At 42.7% G+C, this 21369-nt stretch overlaps 1 protein-coding gene and 1 long non-coding RNA gene across 6 annotated transcripts in view; one reads left to right on the forward strand and one right to left on the reverse strand.

Annotated features, from left to right (window-relative positions):
• Positions 1-21369, forward strand: part of RTKN2 (rhotekin 2) — a 171186-nt gene that overhangs the window by 47606 nt on the left and 102211 nt on the right. The gene's annotated exons all lie outside the window — the stretch shown is intronic.
• LOC135306303 (uncharacterized) lies at positions 10966-19480 on the reverse strand. Of its 4 annotated transcripts, none has more exons than XR_010367106.1 (5): positions 19319-19480; positions 19110-19182; positions 16445-16551; positions 13395-13568; positions 10966-11698 (listed from the first exon to the last, which is right to left on the reverse strand). It is a non-coding gene; the product is annotated as an uncharacterized LOC135306303 (long non-coding RNA). The 4 variants fall into 4 exon arrangements; XR_010367103.1 differs by having other exon boundaries at positions 10966-11880; XR_010367104.1 differs by having other exon boundaries at positions 10966-11908.

The following is a 21369-nucleotide window of genomic DNA, read 5'->3' on the forward strand; positions in this document are numbered from 1 at the left end:
AGTGAACATATCAAGTCTGCCTGATAAATAGCAGCCAATTTAGTGATCTAAATTCTCTACTGCAAAGCTCTTTTACCTAGCTTGAAATTTTGGGTTTGCTAAGTAGTGTGAGGTTGGTAGTACCATACTGATTTCAGAAAATTTTTTCCTTGTATTACTGTCTCCAAATTCAATTCTCATGTTGAATACCATCATTTGCATGTGAAATCTTTTATATTCCTGAAGGCAATGAGAGAGTGAAATGAGTCCTGTCGTTTCAGAGCAGGAAAGTGACAGGTCTGCTTTCTCAAGCACTGTGTAGAGCATATTAGGCCTAAGCACTGTGGAATTGTAAGGCAGAAGTCAGACATCCCCTTCAGATCCCATCATAAAGGTGTCTGTGTGCTTCTGTAGCTCTGTGCTCTGGTTACCATCTATCCAACATCTTTCCAGACTTCTGGTCTTTTGGAATCACAATTGCTTGGCATGGCCCCTTAAGCTGCTCTGATGATGATTCTGTCACAACTGTTGGGTGCTTGCACTCCACATTGCACTTGCTGTACTACAAAAACATTGATTCTGTGAACATACCTTTAGCATGGCAGCAAACAAAGGTAACTTGGAGGCACAAAAGCCTTGTAAGTGGGTGCTACATCAACCAGTATTTTGTACTTTATTCTGTGGTTTTTATTATATCTGAAATGGAGATGAACAGTCAACTCAAATCTACCCCTTTGCTCATTTCTTTTCTTTAAGGTACACATCTTTCTGATATAATTTTTCTTGTTGCTATAGATTCTGCCCTCATTCTACTATTCTTATACTATGAAGGGACTGTGAAACTGGTTGAAGAGGTCACCCAGGCATTTCTGTAGCATGGCTCAGGCTCAAAGGTATCCAGACTGCACTTTTTCCCCAGTAAGGGCACTATCACAGTGGGCCTTTGCTGTTGTAGGGGTCCTTTGAGCCTTGCTGAAGCAGCCCAAACTCAGCAGCTGTCTGGTGGCCATGAGGTCTAAAATCTCACACTGGTATTGTTCCTCTTACCTGGTGTCTTTGAGGTCTGAAAGCTGGTGAGAGAGACACCATATCCTCAGGACCAAGTGGGCTCTATAAACCTTACAGAAGCTTTGCTGCATTAGCCCAATCAAATTTTGAGTTTAAATTGCTTAAAAAGCAAGTAAAACCTGTTTCTTCTGGCTAAGAGCTGAAGTGCTTAAGCAAAGGACTGTCTTGCATGCAGAGTGGAGATGCATATACTTCCAATGTTTTCATGCTCTAAAAAGATATATAAACACATTTTTACTGGGAGAAATTGATTTCCAAAATGATTCCCTGGATTTTGGGAGGGTTTTGGTTTTGCTACATCTCCTTCTGTCTCTTGTCCTGTTCACTTGCATGAGATGGAAATAATTTTAGAGGAAGAATCTTTATTAGTGATCTGGATGAGGTGATCAAGACACTCTCAGTGAGTTTGCAGATGACACCAAGTTGGATGGGAGTGTTGATTTGCTTGAGGCTAGAAAGGTTCTTCACAGAGATCTGAACAGACTGGATTGATGTTCCTGAGGACAATTGTGTGAGGCTTAACAAGGTGAAGTACTGGCTCCTGCTCTAAGGACACAACATTCTCATGCCTCGTTACAGGCTGGGGGAAGAGTGGCTGAAAAGTGTCCCAGCAGAAAAGGGCCTGGGTGTGCTGGTTGACAGCAGCTCAGCATGAGCCAGAGCGTGCCCAGGTGGCCAAGAAGGCCAATGGCATCCTGCATGTATCAGGAGCAGTGTGGCCAGCAGGAGCAGGGCACTGACTGACCCCCCTGTACCCAGCACTGGTGAGGCACCTCAAATCCTGTTCAGTTCTGGGCCCCTCATACGAGAAAGACATTGAGGGGCTGGAGTGTGTCCAGAGAAGGGCAGTGAAGCTGGGAAAGGGTCTGGAGCACGTGTGATGAGGAGTGACTGAGGGAGCTGGGGTGTTTAGCATGAAGGGGAAAAGGAGGCTTGAGGGGACCTTATGGTTCCCTACAAGTACCTGGAAGGAGATTGTAGCCAGGGTGGGTGTGTCTGTGAGTGTGTGTCTCTTCTCCCAAACAACAAGCAACAGGATAAGAGGAAATGGTCTCAAGTTGTACCAGGAGGGGTTTAGATCAGATACTATGAAAAGTTTATTCTCAAGAAACTGGAACAGGCTACCCAGGGAAGTGATGGAGTTTTAAATACCCTGAGGGTATTTAAAAGATTGGTAGATGGGGTGCTTAGGGACATGTTTTTAGTGGTGGGCTTGGCAGTAACGGACTAATGACTGGACTCAGTGTTCTTAAAGTATTTCCCCACATAAATGATTCTATGATTATTTCTTAGCAGTTTTCATGTTTCTTTACTTCCTACAGAAAAATATAAGGACTATGAGGTTTTGAATCCTTTACCTTCTGGCCTCCAGAAGATTTTTCTTGGCATGTATATTCTGGGGTCTCAGTTGTCGAAAAAACCAGAGGGTGGAATTGGTGAAAGTGGATTTTTTTTGGTGCAGTTTGCTGCATAGTCTGATATATCAAAATACCACCCATTATAGTTTGTCAGGACTTGGTGTGTCACCTAGTAACAGACTTGGCAATTATATATCTCTGTTGCCCCTGGATGTTGAAAAATCCTGCCAACTTTGGAAGGACTCTGCTGCTGTTGTCTCACTTGAAAGATCTGCACTGGCTGATGGGCACTGAGGATTTTGCATTAACTCCAGTGTTTCAAAGCCATGGAAATCTGTGACATGTTTTTCCTCAAATGCCTGCCTTTGGTATCTTTTCCAGCATATTCTGTGTGCTTTCCCCTGAATACCTCTGGTATGTTGCTATGCAGTGGGATATTCCTTCCCAGTTGCTTTCTGGTACCTGCTCCCTTTGTGGGAGCTCTTCCAAGCTCTAAAGCATAGAGAATTTTTGCTTCAGAAAGTCTTGTCACTTTGGGTTGAGGGTGGCTTAACATCTGGAGCAGCAACCTAAATATTTATATGTGTCTACATACAGTGAGTCTCCTTGGTAGATCATCCCAGTTAATGAATTTTCAATATGGCTTTAGGTAGCTGTTGTTTTCATAAACAAATGGCTTTGCTGTGCATATTTCCCCACAAGGGATGGTTTGAGTCAAGTGCTGCTGACAGTTGTGAGCAAGTAGCGGTGCCATCTCAGACATTTCTTGTCCCTTTGATGTCACCCACTTAGTGGTAATGCAGCACAGTGGTTGTTAATGAGAAGGTGGGGTGCACTGTGTCCTGTCATTCCCACACGAGAGCTTGTGGTGCTGGCACGTGTCTGTAATTCTGTGTGTGAGCACCCTGCTGAATCAGTGGGCAGCGTCGGTGAGACGCTTTCAAGTGATTTGTTTTATACAGCAGTGAACAGGCAGCCTGCCTCAGAACAGCTTCAAAGAATGACATTTTTAATATTTTGATTGACTCAATCCAAAAAGGGATGAGACTCCAACAGCTTGGGAAGACGCAGTCACTGTGGTAGGTGTTACCCAGTGATTAATGTCTCTTACTTTAAATACAAACCTTTCAGCTCCTTTCATACATTTTTGCTAGCAACAGCAGATTCTGTGCCAGTCTCCTTGGTCTGAATTTCTCTAGGTGCAGACACTATTGCCCAGATTTGGTTTCTTGGCAATTTTGGGCTTAGGAGTTCAGCTCTGGCTATGCATTCAGATACCCAAGTATTCTGCCTGGACATTGTTTATTCTTTGAGCTGATTTATAGAATGTGTTATTCTGCTTTTCTGAGGCATTTTTACTGTATGGAAAACATTTTGTGCTTATTATCACTTGCCACATGCATTTAATCTATTTTTGGTAATTCTTCAGGGCCCATCACCATGGTATCCTAGCACCAGTGAACATAATGCTGATATCCATTCAATGTGAACCAGTGATGCACAACTCCTTCTAATATTAACACAGCTTTGTTATGTTAGTGCTTTTTCATTTTTCAAATACAAAGCATTTATGCTTTTTTAGAAAAGGGTTAAGACCACACATACTGCAGACAGAACAATTTCCAAAGGGCCAAATGGAACTAACAAAAGCAGTGGACCAGGTATGCCCATTGCTGCTGGCTACACCTCCTTGCTGTCTTGGTGACACACTGGAGATTTTTTTTTTGTTTGTATTTTTGTTTGGTTAGTTTTGGTTTTTTGATTGTTGGTTTGGTTTTGGTTGGTTTTTGTTGGAAGTCTGTATCTCTATAGTGACACAAAGTGGCCAAGTGCCATGGATATCCATGTCTTGTGGTACTCTATAAATAACTTCCTATGTGTAGAATACTCTAGTGTGTAGAGGGTGTAACAGGCTGCCCATGTAAGGAGGGGCACTTAGGGGCAGATGGTCACTAAACCTGCTGCACAGCAGTGGATCCACGTGTGCTGACTGCTGTCAGTCACCAATCTGTCCCACTTTCAGCCCAGATGAGTGCAGAATAGTAATTCAAGCATTTCTAGCTTTCTTAGCGCTCATACTGTAGGAAAACAAACTGCTTAGGGAATTGTGTAGAAGATAACACTGTAAGAGGTTGTGATTCAGCTCATTTTTGTTCAGCACAACACAGAATTTTACTAAGGTAAATTTGTCTATGCAAGCCAATAATACATGTGTTTAACATGTTCAGTATTTCTCTTGCTGCTGACATTTACCTCTTGCTAAATCATTATGTAAACGATTCTGAACAAAGTGCTTCACACCTAAAAAATGAATGAAAACAATGCTATGTTTATTCTTGCAAATGCAAGATCAGGTGATATTTAAAAGACATCAAAGTGGTCTGTGTGGGAAAGGTGTAAACACCTTTAGATCAAAACCAAAGCAGGAGCCTTGTGCTGCTGCAAAAGTCTGTGCTGGGAATGCCTGTCCCTTGTAAATGCTGGGCAGGTATGCAGAGAAAAGGCTGTTCTGAGAGCCAAGAGGTATCTCCTGGGGCTGGTGCTGATGTCTCAGCTGGGTTCTGTTCCTAATGTACCTGTCCTACCAAAAGTGGAAGAGGGGATTGGTATTTTAATGCCAAGATCCAAAAGGCTCCAAATGATTGCATGCCAATAAAAAAATGGACTCTCCATTTCTTCTCAAACAGCAGCAGGTCTCCCACTTTTTGTGGGGCATTTAATTAATATAAGGAAAGTGGCTTTTTATTTACATGTCTAGTTGTGGTGTGACAACTTTTTAAAAGTAATACATGTGTATTTTTGCTATGCCTAGAAAATATTTTTAGAAGGAACTTTTATCTCTTGACAGAAGAGACTTTAAAAAGTTTCTCTCTAGCCATAGGTGTCCAGTCTCGGTTAATTATGTGTCTTCATGGGGAGGGAGTGAGCACAGCCCCATCTGTCTCAGGACTGTGTTTCCAGCTACTGCATGTCACTCCATGACTACCCCATTCCTGTAGGAGATAAGCTATTGTGATTGCTTAACAAGCAACTACAGTTTACAGTACAGGATGGAATTAGATGATAACTTGCTGTAAAAACTTGTATGCTGACCATGCAGGCAAGTGCTACTTTTGCCAGTAAAGGCACTATTTTCTTTCCTTGAGTTTTTATGCCCTTGTTCTATATATTATTCATCTCATAAAGGAAAGTTTGGCGTTCCCAGTATGTGCTGGAACTCTTTGCAGTGTTGCAGTTGATTCCCTGTTTCTGTGAGTATAACAGTCCAGAGTGGCACGGCTCACCAGAGGCCAGGAAAGACCATGCCTGTGTTGTTGTGGAGCTAGACAGACCTGAAAAAGCTTTTGGCCAAAGGCAGGATCAGCACTACCTCTCCGTTCTGAAGGAAGTTTTTTCTGGATGCTAGAAGCTTTACATTTTCCCAATGCAAGCTCTAGCTGTTCCTCTCCCCCTTCACCTTTCAGAGGGTTTATCTCATGCCTGAACCTATTGCCTCTCAGCTGTGCAATAAACTCATCACTTCCTACACTCTTCTTAATATTATGGACATTAGAAAGTCATTATTTCTTTCTTCCAAGCTACAAACTTTACATATCCATAACTGTTTTCATGAGTTCCCCAATTTCCATTTCTTCAGATGAAATAATATCATCTTCCTTCTTTTCTTTGATTGAAAGGCCAGAAAACAGTCCCAAGATTTTTCTTGTTCCCTGTATTCTTTCCAGTTGTTCTCATATTTTGTCAGATGCAGTGCCTAGCCCAGGAAACAGACATGAGGAAGATGTAACCTGGGAGCAGGGCAGTGTGCACTGGATGTGTGGCTTCATGAGCAGTGGAGGCTTCTAGCTCAGTGTGTTCATGCCAGTGCTGTGTTTGACTCTGCAACACCATGGTGCAACTGACTCCAGGTGACCCATCCACCTCCAGGTCCTTCTCTGCATTGCTGCTGCCTGGACAAGTTATTTTCCTCCCTTAGCTGTGAACCTGACTCTTCCTGTCTGACAGAAGCATCTTTCAATTTTCTGTATTGAATTTTCCCCCCCTCCCAGAGCATTTCTGCAAGCAGTCAAAAAAGTTTTAAAGTCCAAACCTGTTGTCCAAGACACTGACAGTCTCATCTGTCTTGCCTCCCGGCTTGTGGTGCCTTGAAAGGCTGTGGTCACTTTTCTTCTACCTTTTTGTTTGTGTTTTTCCATCCTCAATCCAAAGCCCAAACAGCAAAGTACAACCTGAACATAGCTTATGAGTGTCAAGCCAAGCAATATTGATCTTGCTGCCATTTATTTTGGCAAGTAATGGCTGAAAATCATCAGGACTCAGCAGTCTCCTCTTAATGCATCCAAAAGCCCAAGCTTCATGAGCAGCAGGACCTGAACAGTCCAGCACTGGCATGCAAAATCCCAATATTAATAGTAAAACACCACAAATAATCTACTGAGTGACAGATCAGTTCTCTTTCCACTAATACCAAAACTAGATACATGTTTTGATTCAAACAGGTAGTGTAGAAACCAGCTTTCACTTTGCAGACACATGAAATTCTGACATTTATACTTTCAATCTATTGCATGAAATTAATACAACTTTTTTAAAAAAAGAGTTATGGGTTACCTTTTTCCTCTTTCCCCTGTTCCTGCCAGGCTTAGGGAAAGTGTAAGTAGTTCATGTAAGGTATTCACACTGAACAAGCTGGACTTGAAGGATCCAGTCCACCACTCTGCCTCTGTGCCACACTGTACACTGCTGACCCGCTTCTGGGAGTTTCCCACTGTTTCCACTGGAGTTTTGGTGGATAACTCACTGGGAGCAGCTGTAGCTCCAATAAGCCCTGAGTGCAACTCAGACTCCCAAGCACTCATGATAGTATTTTTCCTCAGCTAAACAAGTGTTTTTTGTTGGATTTTGTGGTTTTGTATTTTGCTATTTCAGTACCAGAATGAGCTGCTTTGCTGGGGCACTTACTACTTGTTACAGGGATATTTTAGTAAGATGCGTGTTGTTTTAAGAGGAGATTTGTATAATTTGGATAATTATGAGCAGTGGTCCAGGTCCTTGCAAAGACTCAGAGGGACAGTTCAGAAAACTTAAGGCTAAAGGGTGACTCCAGCAGGTGTGACCTGAGCGTTACACAGCTCTCTTGCTCATTGCTGTTTCACCAACCAGGCTGGTCTGCTGCTAACCTCACAAACAGTGTCCTCAAAAGGGAATAACCATTTACTGGCTCCCATCAGGTGGTAGAGGACAGTGAGCTGTGATCTTGGTCTCTCCTTCTGCCATTTGCAAGTTGGCATCTTTTCCTGAGCACTATCTGTATTTTATCTTTAGGTTCAAACTCTGTAATATTCTTCTGTTTTCTGTCTTCTCATTTGAGAGTTCACAAATAAAAATCCCTCCTAATAATTTCTTCTGTAACTACATAACTGGAAATGCAAGTGTAAATGGAAATGTAAAGTTTCTTCCTGTTACTTATTAGTCAACGGAATACATTTTCTAGTCTCAGAGAGATTACAGTCATATTTCTTGCCACTTTTTTTCTAACCTGCTTTCTCAATTAACCAATTCCTTGGAGGAAAACTTTTCAATTCAGCCATCAGAGTAGGCAGAGTTGTTTTATATGCTGTTTCTCTTTTCATTACTCAAGCCTGTATGAGGAAGGACAACAAATAAGACTTGTATGAGTGTCTATTCGCAGCCCATCAAGGAACACAGCAAAATGTAGGCTGCCCAATTGCTGGTTCAGCCAAAGTCCAGGGCTGTTGTACTGTTCAACTCCATGTATTTTTATCTGCTCATGTTTCACACTTAATGTGCAAGAATTTAGATTCAAAATGTTACTTTAAAAGTCTATATGTGAGAGAAGGAAGGAAAGATCCTAATATAAGGCTAAAGAAACTAGAGTGTGGTTTGACTGTTCTGATCCAGTCATTCTTTCCATTAGTCTCATGTGCTATAGATTGATGACTCCATTATTTCTTTTTTTTTTCCTTTTTTTTTTCTCTTACTGAAGCATTTGTTGAAGCCCAGAAACTCCATGAGTCTGTAAATATGGGGAGACTTGACATTTCATGCCTTCTGTCACACCAGCCAGGTTGCTGGTTTCTGTTTTCCTCCTAATGTTTCTGTTTCTAAACCACCTTTCTATACACTTCCTGTGCCAGGATTATTTTGAGGTGACAGCAATCCTTTCCATGTCAGTCCAGGATCTGCTCTTGCTGAGGGAAGCGAGACATACATGACAATGTTTTCCTTGCCTTGCAGAACTAAAGTAGTAGAGGAGGGAAGCAGAGATCATAGATGGATATCAGGCCTGGTTCTTGGTGGTTTTTCTTAGTTGTGTAAATGATGTGATGTGCAGGGGCTTTTTCAGAGTAGTGTGGTTGTGAGAATTGACTGTTCCTGCCTGAAACTCCACTTGTAAGCACCATGGCAAGGTGTGAGCTTCCTAGCCCTGGGCAGGAGCAAGTCTTGACACTGAAAGTTGGGCTGTGCTGAGATCAAGTGAGAGTTGGTAACACAGGTCTAGGTCAGGAATAAGAGAGGAGGCAGAGCACTTAGTGCAAGTGTAGGACTTGAGGTTGGAGTTTTGGTTTGGACAAATGAGGTACTGAAAGTGGACAATGGCATAGGAGATGCTTTTGGATGGATGGGAGTTGTGGGGAAAAAAAATATGGATATGGGAGGCCTCAGAACTGGAACTGACAGGTTGGTCAATAGCAGAGCATGATGAAATTTTGAACCCTTGTTTTACTCTGCTCTGACACTCTCTGGTGTATATATATAATGTGGAAGCAGAAAACCTTTACATTCAACCCACAGAGAAGACAGATGTTTCCACATGGTAAGGGAAGCTTTGAGATGACAGATATTGCAAAACACACCTTTTAAAAGAATTCAATTGGGTGCCAATTAGCTATAATGAAGTAAGTTTAGTGTGGATGTTTTGCATGGGAAGTGAGCAGTAGGTGCTGCAATGTGCAGTGTGAATGGCAGTATCCTGCATTGCAGGGCCTCACTGTGAGAGGGTCAGACATGTAATTGTTTGCAGGTGTTCCAGGCATGTTTCCACTGTCAGTGTAAATACTGGGGATGAGTGCACCAGCTGGCTAGACTCTGGGCTGGCCTAGACAGCTTTTGGAAATTCAGGATATGTCATTCCTAAAAGGCTCTTAATTTTCCCATCCCACCCTGATTGAAAAATTCTTTATTCAGCCAAAATGTGACGGAGAGAGTGAAGAGTCCAGTTCAGTTCCTGTTGAGAGGGCAGGAGCTGGCTGACAGTGGGTGACAGCATCCTGCTACTTCAAATCAGTCCAGTCCTGGCACATAGAAATCCAGGGCAGTGTCTCCTGTATCCATGAATTTTCTTTAAAACTTTGGAATCAGATTCTGTTCTAGTGCTGGTGTAAGGACTAGCCAATTTGGCAACAATTTCCTTTATATTGTCTTAAGATCTGGTTCATGGCACAGGTCTGCAACAACAGCAACCTGAAAAAAGCACAGCAAAAGGGCTCTTAGGTAAAGCACTCCAGCCCCTGCATGATGAGTGAAAAGGTTATAGAAACAATATCTTTTGAGTCATTAAAAGAATATTATAGCTTATTTCCTGTGTAAAAAAAAAAAAAAAGAAAGGAACAAAGAATGAAAAGGATTTTATTGTAAGGAAAATAGTTTGAAATGAGCCTGGGCATGGCAGCATTTACAAAGTTGGTGTTTGCTCGCTGGTAGTAATGACATATTTGGGACAAGTGGGTGACTGAGGAAAAGCCCCAGTCAGTGCAGTTGATTATTTCTAAGGTGTATCACTGGACTTGTTAATTTCTTGCTGTTTTTATAAATTGGCCAATTCTACACTTGCATGCATAGACAAGATGGATTTGTCTTAGATGAGCTGTCTGAAAAGTTATTCATCCAGAGAGAAACAAATGGATCAACCCTTGAGACAGGTTGCTGAGACGAGTTAGATCTCTGGGGTCATCTCCATGATTGCAGCAGGTGCTCCTAGATCTGTTGGAGCCTTTGCATGCTAAGGTTTTAAACACCTGCAATCCTGGAGGCGTCTTCAGGAGCCCCTTAAAAACTCTTTGTCGCCTTATTTCTGCTGTTGGGGTGGAAAGGTCTGGCAGCACCCACACGTCCTTTCAGTGCAGCCTGGGGGTGTTAGCGTGTTAGGGAGCCCTGGGAGCATGAGCCAGGGCTGCAACATGTGGGTGCTCACTGCTACTGCCTACACTGAATATTCTCCTTCTCAGCCCTGACTCTTATTCTGAGGACTTGACCTCTAGAAATCGTGTTGTACCTCTGCAAGAGTTAAAATCCATGAGAAAAGGTTATACAGTGCTATTGAACAATATGTATTATGCACAGTAACAAATTATGGCCGTAGGACCCAGCCTGGTCCATGTTCACTTTTAAACCTGATTTCTGTTCTCTGCTACACCATACAATGAATGAACAGTTCTGTATGAACACACCTGCCAGTTAACACCTCTGATATTGCTGTCCCACTGTGTTAATGAGGAAAAGAATGTAACGTTTTCCACCTCATTTTCACCATGTGCAAGCTTTTATTTTTGCAATAGGAACTCCATTTGAACAATGTGCTTCTGCGCATGCTGCTGCCCTAATGCTTTCAGGGAGCAACTGCTTTGATTCGGGCACAGGCAAATTGGCACTTCTCCTTGCAAGCTCCTCCTCTCCATTTATCACCAGTTTATGTGGAAATATGTTCAGTTGGCTATACTCAAAGTAGAATTTTCAATGAAAAGGTAAATTTATTTTCCATAGTTAAATTATTCCTTTGCAGTATGAAAGATCTTGCTGTTTGCTGTGAGGTATAGAATAGGCTTCTTGCTGGCATTTCATGATGGAGGATGCCAAGAAATGTTGGTGAATCTGCTGCAAGTCAGAGGATCTTGGTATCACATTCCTGCATGGGAATGGAATTCTTCCCTGCTTACTGCTGGAGTAGTCCTTAAACAAATAAATAAGAGGACCAGTCAGACTGAAACTAATTCTCCACCCTGGTGTGGAATTTGCTAGATTTTGAAACTGCTGGTAAGATGATTTCTGTTAGTGCTTCTTAACTTTCTGGTTACAAGTGGGAGATCTGTGTTGGATGGAAGTTGAGGTGTAGTCATAATCCTGGAGAAAGAGGATTGTGCCAGCTTCTCTGAGGGCAGCCAACATGAGAACTTCTGATTCAGGTCACAGAGGAAGAGCAGGACAGGCAGGAAGCCTCTGTGTTGCACCAGCCTGGGCTGTCACCAGGCTTATGACAAAAGGTGGCCTGAAACCTTTAAAACATCACAGTGTCTCTCACCAACTCCACATGGGTCATCACGAGGCTGTTGAAGGTGAGGAAGGTGTGCTCCAGTGGTGTCCTTCATCTTGCACCACAAGTATATTACAGAGGGTGCTAGTTGAGCTCAGTGCCATCAGGGTACCTCTCCTTGGTAGTGCCGTGCTCCTCACACCACTGACACCAGTTTTAGGGAAAAAAAAATCTGTCCATTAATTAACAATTTCCAAAATTGCATGAAATACCCCAAGGAGGTAATGTAGATGGTGATCATTGAGGTCCTCTCCAGGGGAGCAGAGAGGAGCTGCCCATGTCCTGGGTGCTGCCCAGGGACAGTGTGCACTGTGCCTTTGGTGGGCAGCACCTCTGGGTCCCTGAGTGCCACTCCAGCATCTGCTCTCCCACCAAGGCATGGAGCAGCTGTGGACTGGGCAAGACTCAAGGAGTCAGGAGAGTCCTGAAAAATCTTGAGAAACACTGATGTTGTGCAGCAGTCTTGCATACTCCTCTGGATTTTTCTTGTACTTGGGCTACAAGGTGTGATGGCATCAAGCTGTATTTCTTTGCCTGTTTTTTAGGTGAACATGAGTTTCTGCCCCTTGGGAGATATCCCTTAGTGGATGGGTGTGGCACAGCCAGACCTTTTTTTTGTTTTCTACCCGTTATCTGAGTGTCAATTCAGGGATGTTTGCAAGCACAGAACCCATTTAAAACAATGTACAGTTTTTGTTCCATTATGAGAATCACATCATAGATTCTCTCTTTTTAATATAATTTGCAACTAAAAATAATTTATGTATTGTCAGCCAAGATGCAAGTCATTGTTAGAATATGGATAAAATACTATAAAAGCATACATGCCTGCTTTAAAAAACTCCTTTTTCCTCAAAATTTGAGCCAAGAAGGAAATTAATTTAGCATCTTAATATTTCAGTATCTCTTGAGTAGAGATGATTTATTTTCAAAATTCTGTGGCACTGGATAATCAAATTTCATTTTTAGATTCACGCTACACTTTTTTAAAGTTGTAAAATAGAAATTAGTGAAATATGCTGGCTTTTACAAAGATGTGTTGTCTGTGAGGATGAAGTAAAAATAAAGATAGTGAAAAAAAATATATTGGGCTGCTTCTTAATGCAGTCTCTGCCACAGCTGACTTCCAAGCATCTTGGCAATCTTCACCTTAAAGAATTTTAGTGATTCAGCATCACTAAATAAAAAATAAAAAAAAAAAAAAAGAAATTTAACCCAATTTTACCAAAATTGACAAATATTATCTTGACAAATTCCCAAGAAGGAAAAGTTTACACAGTACTGTGGTTTTGTCCCAGCCAAAGCCAGGACACACAATCAAGTAAGAATTCATTCCTTGGTTATACATTGCTTCATTCATATTTTTCATAGAAACAGATGAAACTTGAATTCCAGAGCATGATGTGAAGGAAAGTGATAGTCTAGTCACAAAAGTTTGTTGCTTTTTTTCCCCTGACTGAGTCTCTTTTTCCAATCAGTGTTTATTTGTATTGCTGTCTGAATTGGTTTTGGACACTGACCTTATGATGTTTCCCTAACTTGAGACCTCGCAAAGTGAAAGACAGTTTCCTTAAACCCCAGAAGGAAACAAATTAGATGGGACTGGGTATTTAGATCACATTGTGCAACAAAACTGAAGGGAAAAGTCTTTGGCTTACTTCCAGGCCAGCTGTGGCTCCTCAGATGTAGCTGACTCAGAGCAAATCAGACAGTTCGTGCTGGAAGACACGGTGACGGAGTGGTTTTGGAAAGGCTTCCAACTTGTGTTTGAGCAGGCAAGGAGAAGAAAAACAGTGCAAAACCATGGCATTTCTTCTGTAATTCAAAATAACCTGTGTGATGGGGGACCCATAGGTTAAAGCACGTATTTACAACACTGAACAGTTACAGGTTGTGCCCGAGTTGGACTGGCCAAAGCTTCCGGACTCATGTCAGGAGCTGAGCTGTTGAAGTGGCCGGAGGCCACAGTCTGTTGTGCTTCCATTTGGAGCTTGTGAAGCCATCCCTAAAAATAGATACCTGCCTGTGAGTCACAAATTACCAGTCTGAAAAGAAATTAGATTCATAGCCCTGAACTTTTGTTTGGAGCCTTCCCCAGGATGTGTTTTGGGGAGAGGGTCCTCATCACATGAGTGCCTGTGGGCTTGGCAGCACCGTGAGCTGGGGGTCTGGGTTGCTGGGTGCTCTAATTTCTCCCTGCTAAATTCTTTTGTCCTATCATCACTTTGAATAGGAGTTTAATTCCAAAAGAGCAAATACTCAGGGCTGTCTGTGAAAAACACAGCCAATTCCTGCTTGTGGTTATTGCCTGTGCACCATGAGCACTCAGCATCACTCCCTCCCTGTGTGATGGATACAGCAGTAAGAATTTGGAGGAAAAATCCTCATAAATTGCTTTTGGCATTGCTGTCTCCATTCACCCTTAAGGATTCTGACTGAAGCACTGTTTTTCCTAAAAATTAAAGTGTTTCTTTGCATAGAAAATTGAAGGTCTTAAATTCATCTCTGTTGGTCCATGTCATACTGTGCCTTTTTGGCAGAGGATCCTAGAGTGGGACTCCTTCATTTGGAACATTAGGTTAATTGAACTTATAGGTGTGAGTAGTATTTGCTTTTAATTTAAAAGAGACAGTGAAAGGGTTGAGTGGCTTGCCCCTCTCAGGTGTATGATTTGTTCCACACAGTACCTCTCATGATGTTGACTGTACTAGTGACTTAGAAAGGGGAGATTTAGGTGCTGGAGTAACTACACCAGTTGGTGGGGAAAAAAGTTAGTATGGAAAATATTTAGCCCTGAGCCTCAGAGCTGTGGAAAGAAGTTGGCTGTTTCTTTAGGAAAATGAGTGCTTTCAAAGAACAAACAGAAGATTTCAAACACTATCTTGTTCTGATAAACAGAAATATTTGCAACAGTGTTTTTCAGACTCCCTACTTATGTAGTTACCCTGCTGACAGAGGGGGCCAGGCCCATATTCCCAGGGCCCCCTGTGTCCCACCTTCCTAGTGCAGCAGCCTGCAGCACACTCTGCAGAGCACTCCAAACCTTGGCTCAAACCTTGGTGGAGCTGTGGTTTCTGCATGGGGTTTTCCAGGGCATCCCAGAGGAGACCTGCACTTATGATTCAGATTTGGGGTGACAGGCTTTGGTTCATCTAGATTCTGGACATCATTCAAAACAGCTTGTAGCTTAGGCACTCCAATTAGGTTTTCTTTTCCTTTTTGGTTTGTATGACATTCATATTCAAGTTCTTCCTGTTAGAGCTATTGGTGTGTTTCTGAAATTATTGTATTCAGGAACAGTTTGTTTAGTTTGTGTACCATAATACATATGTTTTCCCATCAGTAAATATATTCAGACTGGATATATACACGACTATTTTATAAGAATTCAATTCTGTTTCCTTAAGTTGCTGTAAGAATCTTATATTAACCTTCATATGCAAAGCAAGTTTGTAGCTGGAATTCATGTTAAAGGAAACATCCAGCAGCATAATCCATTTCACCTCTGCAACTGTGTTTACCATTCTTAATAATAGTGGTTACTTATCTGTGGTTCAGTTTTGCAGTTCTCCACATATGTTAAGCATACAATTTCCTGTTATGTTTTAGTTGGCAAAAATAGAACTGACATTTTTCACACAACTTGGTTTTTATTTGCTAATATCTGTATAAAAGACTAGATTTACTGACAGAATGGTTCAGAAGGACATCCAGCTTCCCCCAGACCTGAAGCCTATAGAAGTTTAAAGTGCTGAGGAAAGACTGACATCCTTCTCTTGTGCTGACACCTTCAGCACTGTTAATGCGGCCCTACTGACTGTGGGCACATTCCCTCACTTCACTGAGTTAACTGTGGGCAGCACCTCAGAAATGACCACAAATACTTAATTAGCTGAGTAGATCCCCTCTGACTGTCCCACCTTACAGAAACAAGTTTTTGGACTTCTGAGGTCACTGTTGCAGCTTTTGAACACTGGCCATGGGAAGCACAGAATTGTTTTTTGTCTACTAGACCCTGAGAAAGGGTGGGTTTGGAATTCCAAAAGTCCAGGTGCTGTCTCTGAGAGCTGTGAGAGAAGGAAGTGAAGCAGGGACAGACAGCAGCCTAGGTAGGAGCCTCTTGCAAGGGAAAGTGGGACAGGATGAGAATGTAGAGAAGAGGTACAGCTGAAGCTGCTTCCCATCCTTTTCACAGCATGGCCCTTCTGCCTGAGCTTGGTCTGAGGTTTGGTATTGCAAGGAAAAATTCCAGACACATTACTCATTTATGTTAGAGTCTGTTGACCTGATATTGTAAGCTGGGAAAACAGACTTGAAACAAAGAGGCCAGACATGAGTGAACAGAATGGTAATGACTTTACAGTAAATGGTGTCGTTCTGAGGAGGTTAATAATATGCTCATATTTTACTGAATATATTAAAATTCTTAGTTAAATATTGTATGTTCCTGGAAGGGAAATAAAATTTTATTTAAGTGGGAGCATTTTAATTTTATCACATTTCCTTTGATTTCCTTGAAGTCTCCAAAACTGATTTTACAGGATTTTTAAAGTTGATAGCATACATGTAGTTTTTCTAAGCTTGCTGCTGAAAAAAAGAAAGCAAGGCTTCAAAATTAACATGGTTAAAAACTAAGCCCTGCCAAAACTTACACATGTGGACTTGAAAGCCTGTAAGTATTCTCCATCCACCAATTCAAACTACTCACATGAGTAAAGTTAAGAGCTTAATTGCATGCAGGTATTGTTTCCTCAAAATTAGGTAATTTGGTTTTTGAGACTGTGAAGACCTGGTGTTATGCAGCTCCCATGACCCCTGAAATAAGAAAGCATTGTAAAGACTGCATAAAATGACTTCTTTTGTTAAAATATTACCGAGACGAATGCTCCCCTCCCCACTCTGATTGATATAATCTGAACGTTACATCACTTCATCTAAAAGAGCTGCAGGTTTATAAACTTCTTTGTGCAGAGCCATATGAAATGAAAACTAATGAGGTTCAAAAGGTTTCTGAACATTTTTGAAAAGTTTCATTTCAGTTTCCCATCTGGAAACTACCAGAATTGAGGGGGGAAGGGCTCTTCATTTTTTTTCCACAAGATCCTCTTGAGATCTTTTGTTACTGTGAATTCGCCCTGGAGAACCCACAGAGAGTCTATTCCCAGATGTTTTCCCACACGCCTTTTGGAACACACCCCAGGAGTTTTCCCATCCGCCCTCCCCATGGTCTCTGCCATGGCACAGGTTAATGCAGGGGGTGAATCCCATCTTGTGGACAGGACTGAGTTGCAGCAATAGCTTTTTGCAGCAATAGCTTTTTGCAGCTCCTGCTCTCTGGCAGAGGCGGGCTGTGCCTGCCTGTGCTCTGGGCAGGGCTGTGTGGAGGCAGCAGTGGCTCCTTGTCCCAGGCACCAACCTGCCAATGTTGTTCACCTTCCTACCTCAGGCCCAAGGGTCTGTATATCTATTCCTGTACATACACCCTCTTTCCTTGCTTGTTATTTGGGTCAACATCCTTTATAAAACATCAGGGTTGGGCCTCTTGCATTAGTTTCAACTGAGACCGCATTTATCTCTTTCCTATGAAAGTGATTTTTGCCTGTGAGCAGTTGTGAGTCCAGTTAGAGATGACCTTCTTTCCTGAGTGATATTGTCAACTGTTCTTTAATTCTCATGTGTTGTCTCCTGATGAAAATAATTTTTTGAGACACCTCATCAGGCCAATGCCTGTCCTTTCTTCACGGGACAGGAGCCCTCTGATGACAGGGCTCTCCCATTCCAGACTGAACTAATTACTCAATTTAACATCTGCTGGCTCCCTGGAGCAGTTAACTTTTAATATCTCTCCCCAGTTTCTGTAAGATGGCTGTTTTTGTGTCGCAGTTCTGGCTCCTGGGAGCTGCCTTTCACTTGCAACACCCAGTACTCTCAAAACATTTTAACAGAAGTTGCTTGTGATTTACTTATGACAGAACCCCCAACTTAAGCCAGGATCCTTTTAGGTGGGTATTTTCAAGGTGGAATATTGATTTTTGGGGTAGCCAGATTTGGCCCCAAAACTTAAGCTGTTTAAAAGTTATTCTGAATTTTTAGAGTTCAGTGACAGGAGTTCATCCTCCAGGGATCTTGGAATTATCCCAGAAAAAGCTGTTTAAATTCTTGAAGCAAACAAAATGCTTTCCCTTCCCCTTGCAGCCTTTCCTGCTGTGTATGGACTTTCACACAGATAGCGTGTGCTGAGGCTGGAGGTGGGAAGACAAGTGAGGTGCAGGGACACAGACAAGTATTTTTCCTAGCCCACCCATGGTGGAGGGAAGCTCTCTGGCTGCTGCCTTTCTCTGTGCCAAAGAGGAGAGTGTTTCTGCCTGCTCCTGCACACTACAAACACAGAGAAATGCCCCAGCTAAAGAACAATGGCTTCACTGCCCACTTTGCCAGTGCTAGTGCTGCCGAGAGCCAGAGTAGCATCTTCCTTGTGAGATGGGATCAGGGCACACGTAGCAGTGGCTATGGGTGAGGGAAGATAACAGACCATCCCAAAATACACCTCCCCTTCCTCCCTGGGGGTAGCAGCAGCAACACTAGCCAATTTACGTGGCTCTGGTCTGCACTACCTCTTCCCTAAAGCTGTAAAATTCTGCTTTCCTTGACTTTGCATACCCCCAGGTATGAAGAATCAGTCTTGAGGTTAGTGTATCTGCAACAGTGTGACCCACTTGTGGGTGGCCAACCTCCTCTTCCAGTCTTGCTCCATAGGAGTGAGCCTGACTTACCCATCCTCTGCCAAGGTGTGCCCCAGCTATAGTCTGGCATCTGCCTTTTTCACCCCCCCCCCCCCACTGAAGTTCATGTCTCATTGTTCTTACAAATCTGCAAGTTATTTAAATCATCTACATTTATCATGTATAGCTCCTGATACTTGGTATACCTGTTAGCTCCTTGTCATCCACATATAGCTGTCAAATTCACATATTCCACCACTAAGTAACACAGAATAAGTAATGCCACTGATAAATAGGGTGAATGGCATTCACCTCAGTGCTGCTGCTGGGGGAGCTGAACTGATCCTGCTTGCTGCAGCACCCCCTTAATGACTTGCTGCTTCCAGGGTGGCAGCTGGGTTTATATTCACCTTTATTGTACTAATAACTAGACAATAGTTCTTTGCTTTCTGTGAGCCACCTCTGTGTCAGAGATTTTGTTAAAACCTGACAAATGACTGCTGTTCTGCCAGAGAAGTCTTCATTTTTACTATCTGTGCTCAGCAACTGCTAAGCTGAAAAAAGGCAATCATTGGAGTAATAGGTCCTAAACACAGAGTTGGTATTTGCTACATGAGTAAAAACTGCAAACAAGAGCTATAGGTGACTCACTGCAACACTTTGGTGTGATGTGTTTCCAGAGGTTTGGCAGCCAGCAGAGCACTGTAGATGGCTCAATATATGACTGCAAAGGAAAATAAATTAAGTAGCAGGAAACCAAAGAGAGGCTTGAGCAAGATGCTGATAAAATTACAGCAGAAATGAAACCCAAGCACTCTCTGAAGAGCTGAGTAACACGTATGGTAGAACTGTTAATGTACCTGACACAATACTTTTAAAATCAAAATCCTGTTCATTTCCTCCATTAGATTTGTTTCATAGCAAACAGGACATGTAGTCAGAGCAGAGCATTTAAGGCAATGCAAGATGTGCTGGCAAGTGGCCAGTGGCTGCCTTTCCTCCTGTCTGGCCCTGGTGCTGAGGAGCTGGTGGCTGGCAGAATGCTGTGATGTAAGCACCTGCAGGCAGGGCTGCCAGGTGGGGTTTCTGCAGGACACTGGGGTCCCAAGGAGGCTTGCTTGCCTGCACCCCACATGGAAACAGCCCGATCCTGCTGGACTGGCTAAGGGGCCAGCCAGATGCTGCACCCCAGTCAGTCAGGACCATGTAGCATGTCTGAGCAGTGATTTAGAGAGCAGCTGTGCAGTTGCCTGGCTTCTCTCTTTGTCTGGCAAAACCCCTCTGCAGCTGTTGAGGGAGGCTTTCTTTCCTTTTTCTCTCCTGCTTTCCCCATGGGTTACCATGCTCTTCCTCTTCTTGCCTGTGGCTCCCCTTTGGTCTCAATCACATTTGGCCCCATGCACTGGCTGCCTCCCTACCAGGCAGACCCTGTGGTGGTTTCTCAGCAGTTTGGGTTCTGTGCCTCTTCAGGGAGATTTGGGGAGCAGCAGAAGAGAGGGATAGCACAGGCCTGTGGTCACTGCTCTCCCCAAGAGTCACATATAAGATATGTTTGTTAGCCATGGTACTGCCAGCACAGCTCTTTTGCTGGGCTGTGGTTTCACAGGCTGGAGTTTTACAGTGAATCACGTTTGAGCATGTAATTGCTTTATCTTCTAGTAACAAATCAGGTTGGACAATGAAGCCCAAATGATAAAGTACCTAATAAAGAAAAGTGAAAAATCAGATTCTGTTACATATTTGACTTTATTAAGTTAAGGAGCAGCAGAATTAAAGCATCTATTCTCACTGCTGGTATTTTTTTTTTCCAGTTAACACTGGAAAGTCAGACCACTGGTACTGTTAGAAAAGGTATTACTGTCACTGCAGAGAGATAATGCAGGAAAAAAGAAAAAGCAGAGTTTGGGACTGTTACCTCAGCAGCACATTGTATCTGACCTGAGAAGCAGTGGCTGGAGACAGAAGTGACGTAGAAGGAGGTGTAGCCCTGCCTGCATGTGAGCCTCTCATGTGTGACCAAGAACCCACCATAAATAGAAGGAGAACAGGTTAACAGTAGTACTGTCCAATGAGGTTGATTAAAGTACAAATGGCTGCAGTGACAACATATTCCCATGCTATTTTATTCTTGATGCAAAATAGCTCCTCTAGAAGTTTCTGCTCTGAATTTTTGCCCTCCGGAGTTAATCCTGAAGTTCTCCAGAATGAGGCAGAGCAAGGCAGTTACTGCTCCCAGTGATGTTTTCTTGCAGGTACTGCAGGCAAAGCTGGGGCTCTCAGCAGCCTGGCAGCACTGCTGCTCCTGGTGCCTGAGCCCAAGTGCTCAGTCCTGGGCAGCACAGTGTGAATGCTCCCCATGGGCTTCTGCAAAGTGCCTGAAGGTAGAGGTTAAACCTGTGTGGGGAGCTGTGAGCACAAGTGACTCTTTTTTCCTGCTTTATTTCTTAAACAGCATCATTTAAAGAAGGTGTTCCTTGTTTCTCTAGGAAATTGTGTCTTCAGGCATGGAGATTTTTTTTAAGGGTAGGCAAATGTCATGAGCATTCATTTTTAATCTGCTGGGTTTATTTTTAGACGTGGTATTAATGAAACAGGAATATTTTTCGGGTGTATGAAAACACTCTTCCTCTTAAATGAAGTGCAATGTACTAGTTTAGATTAATACCATGAAGGAAAACAAAAAAACAGCAAATAACATTTCTAATTCATCTTCTGGACACTTGAATATGAGATGGAATTAAGTGCTCTGGAATATTTTTAAAGGATGATGCTGCTGTTTTCTGTTTGTTCTTTATATTTGTCCACAATGACTTGTTTGTCTGTTGGCAAAACCACATCTAATGGCCTATGAGTCAAGCCCTCTAGCAGACCTGCAATGTTTCCTGAAAATGCACACATGAGGAGTCTCCCA

This window comes from Passer domesticus, chromosome 8, assembly GCF_036417665.1.
Source record: "Passer domesticus isolate bPasDom1 chromosome 8, bPasDom1.hap1, whole genome shotgun sequence".
Classification (NCBI taxonomy): domain Eukaryota; kingdom Metazoa; phylum Chordata; class Aves; order Passeriformes; family Passeridae; genus Passer; species Passer domesticus.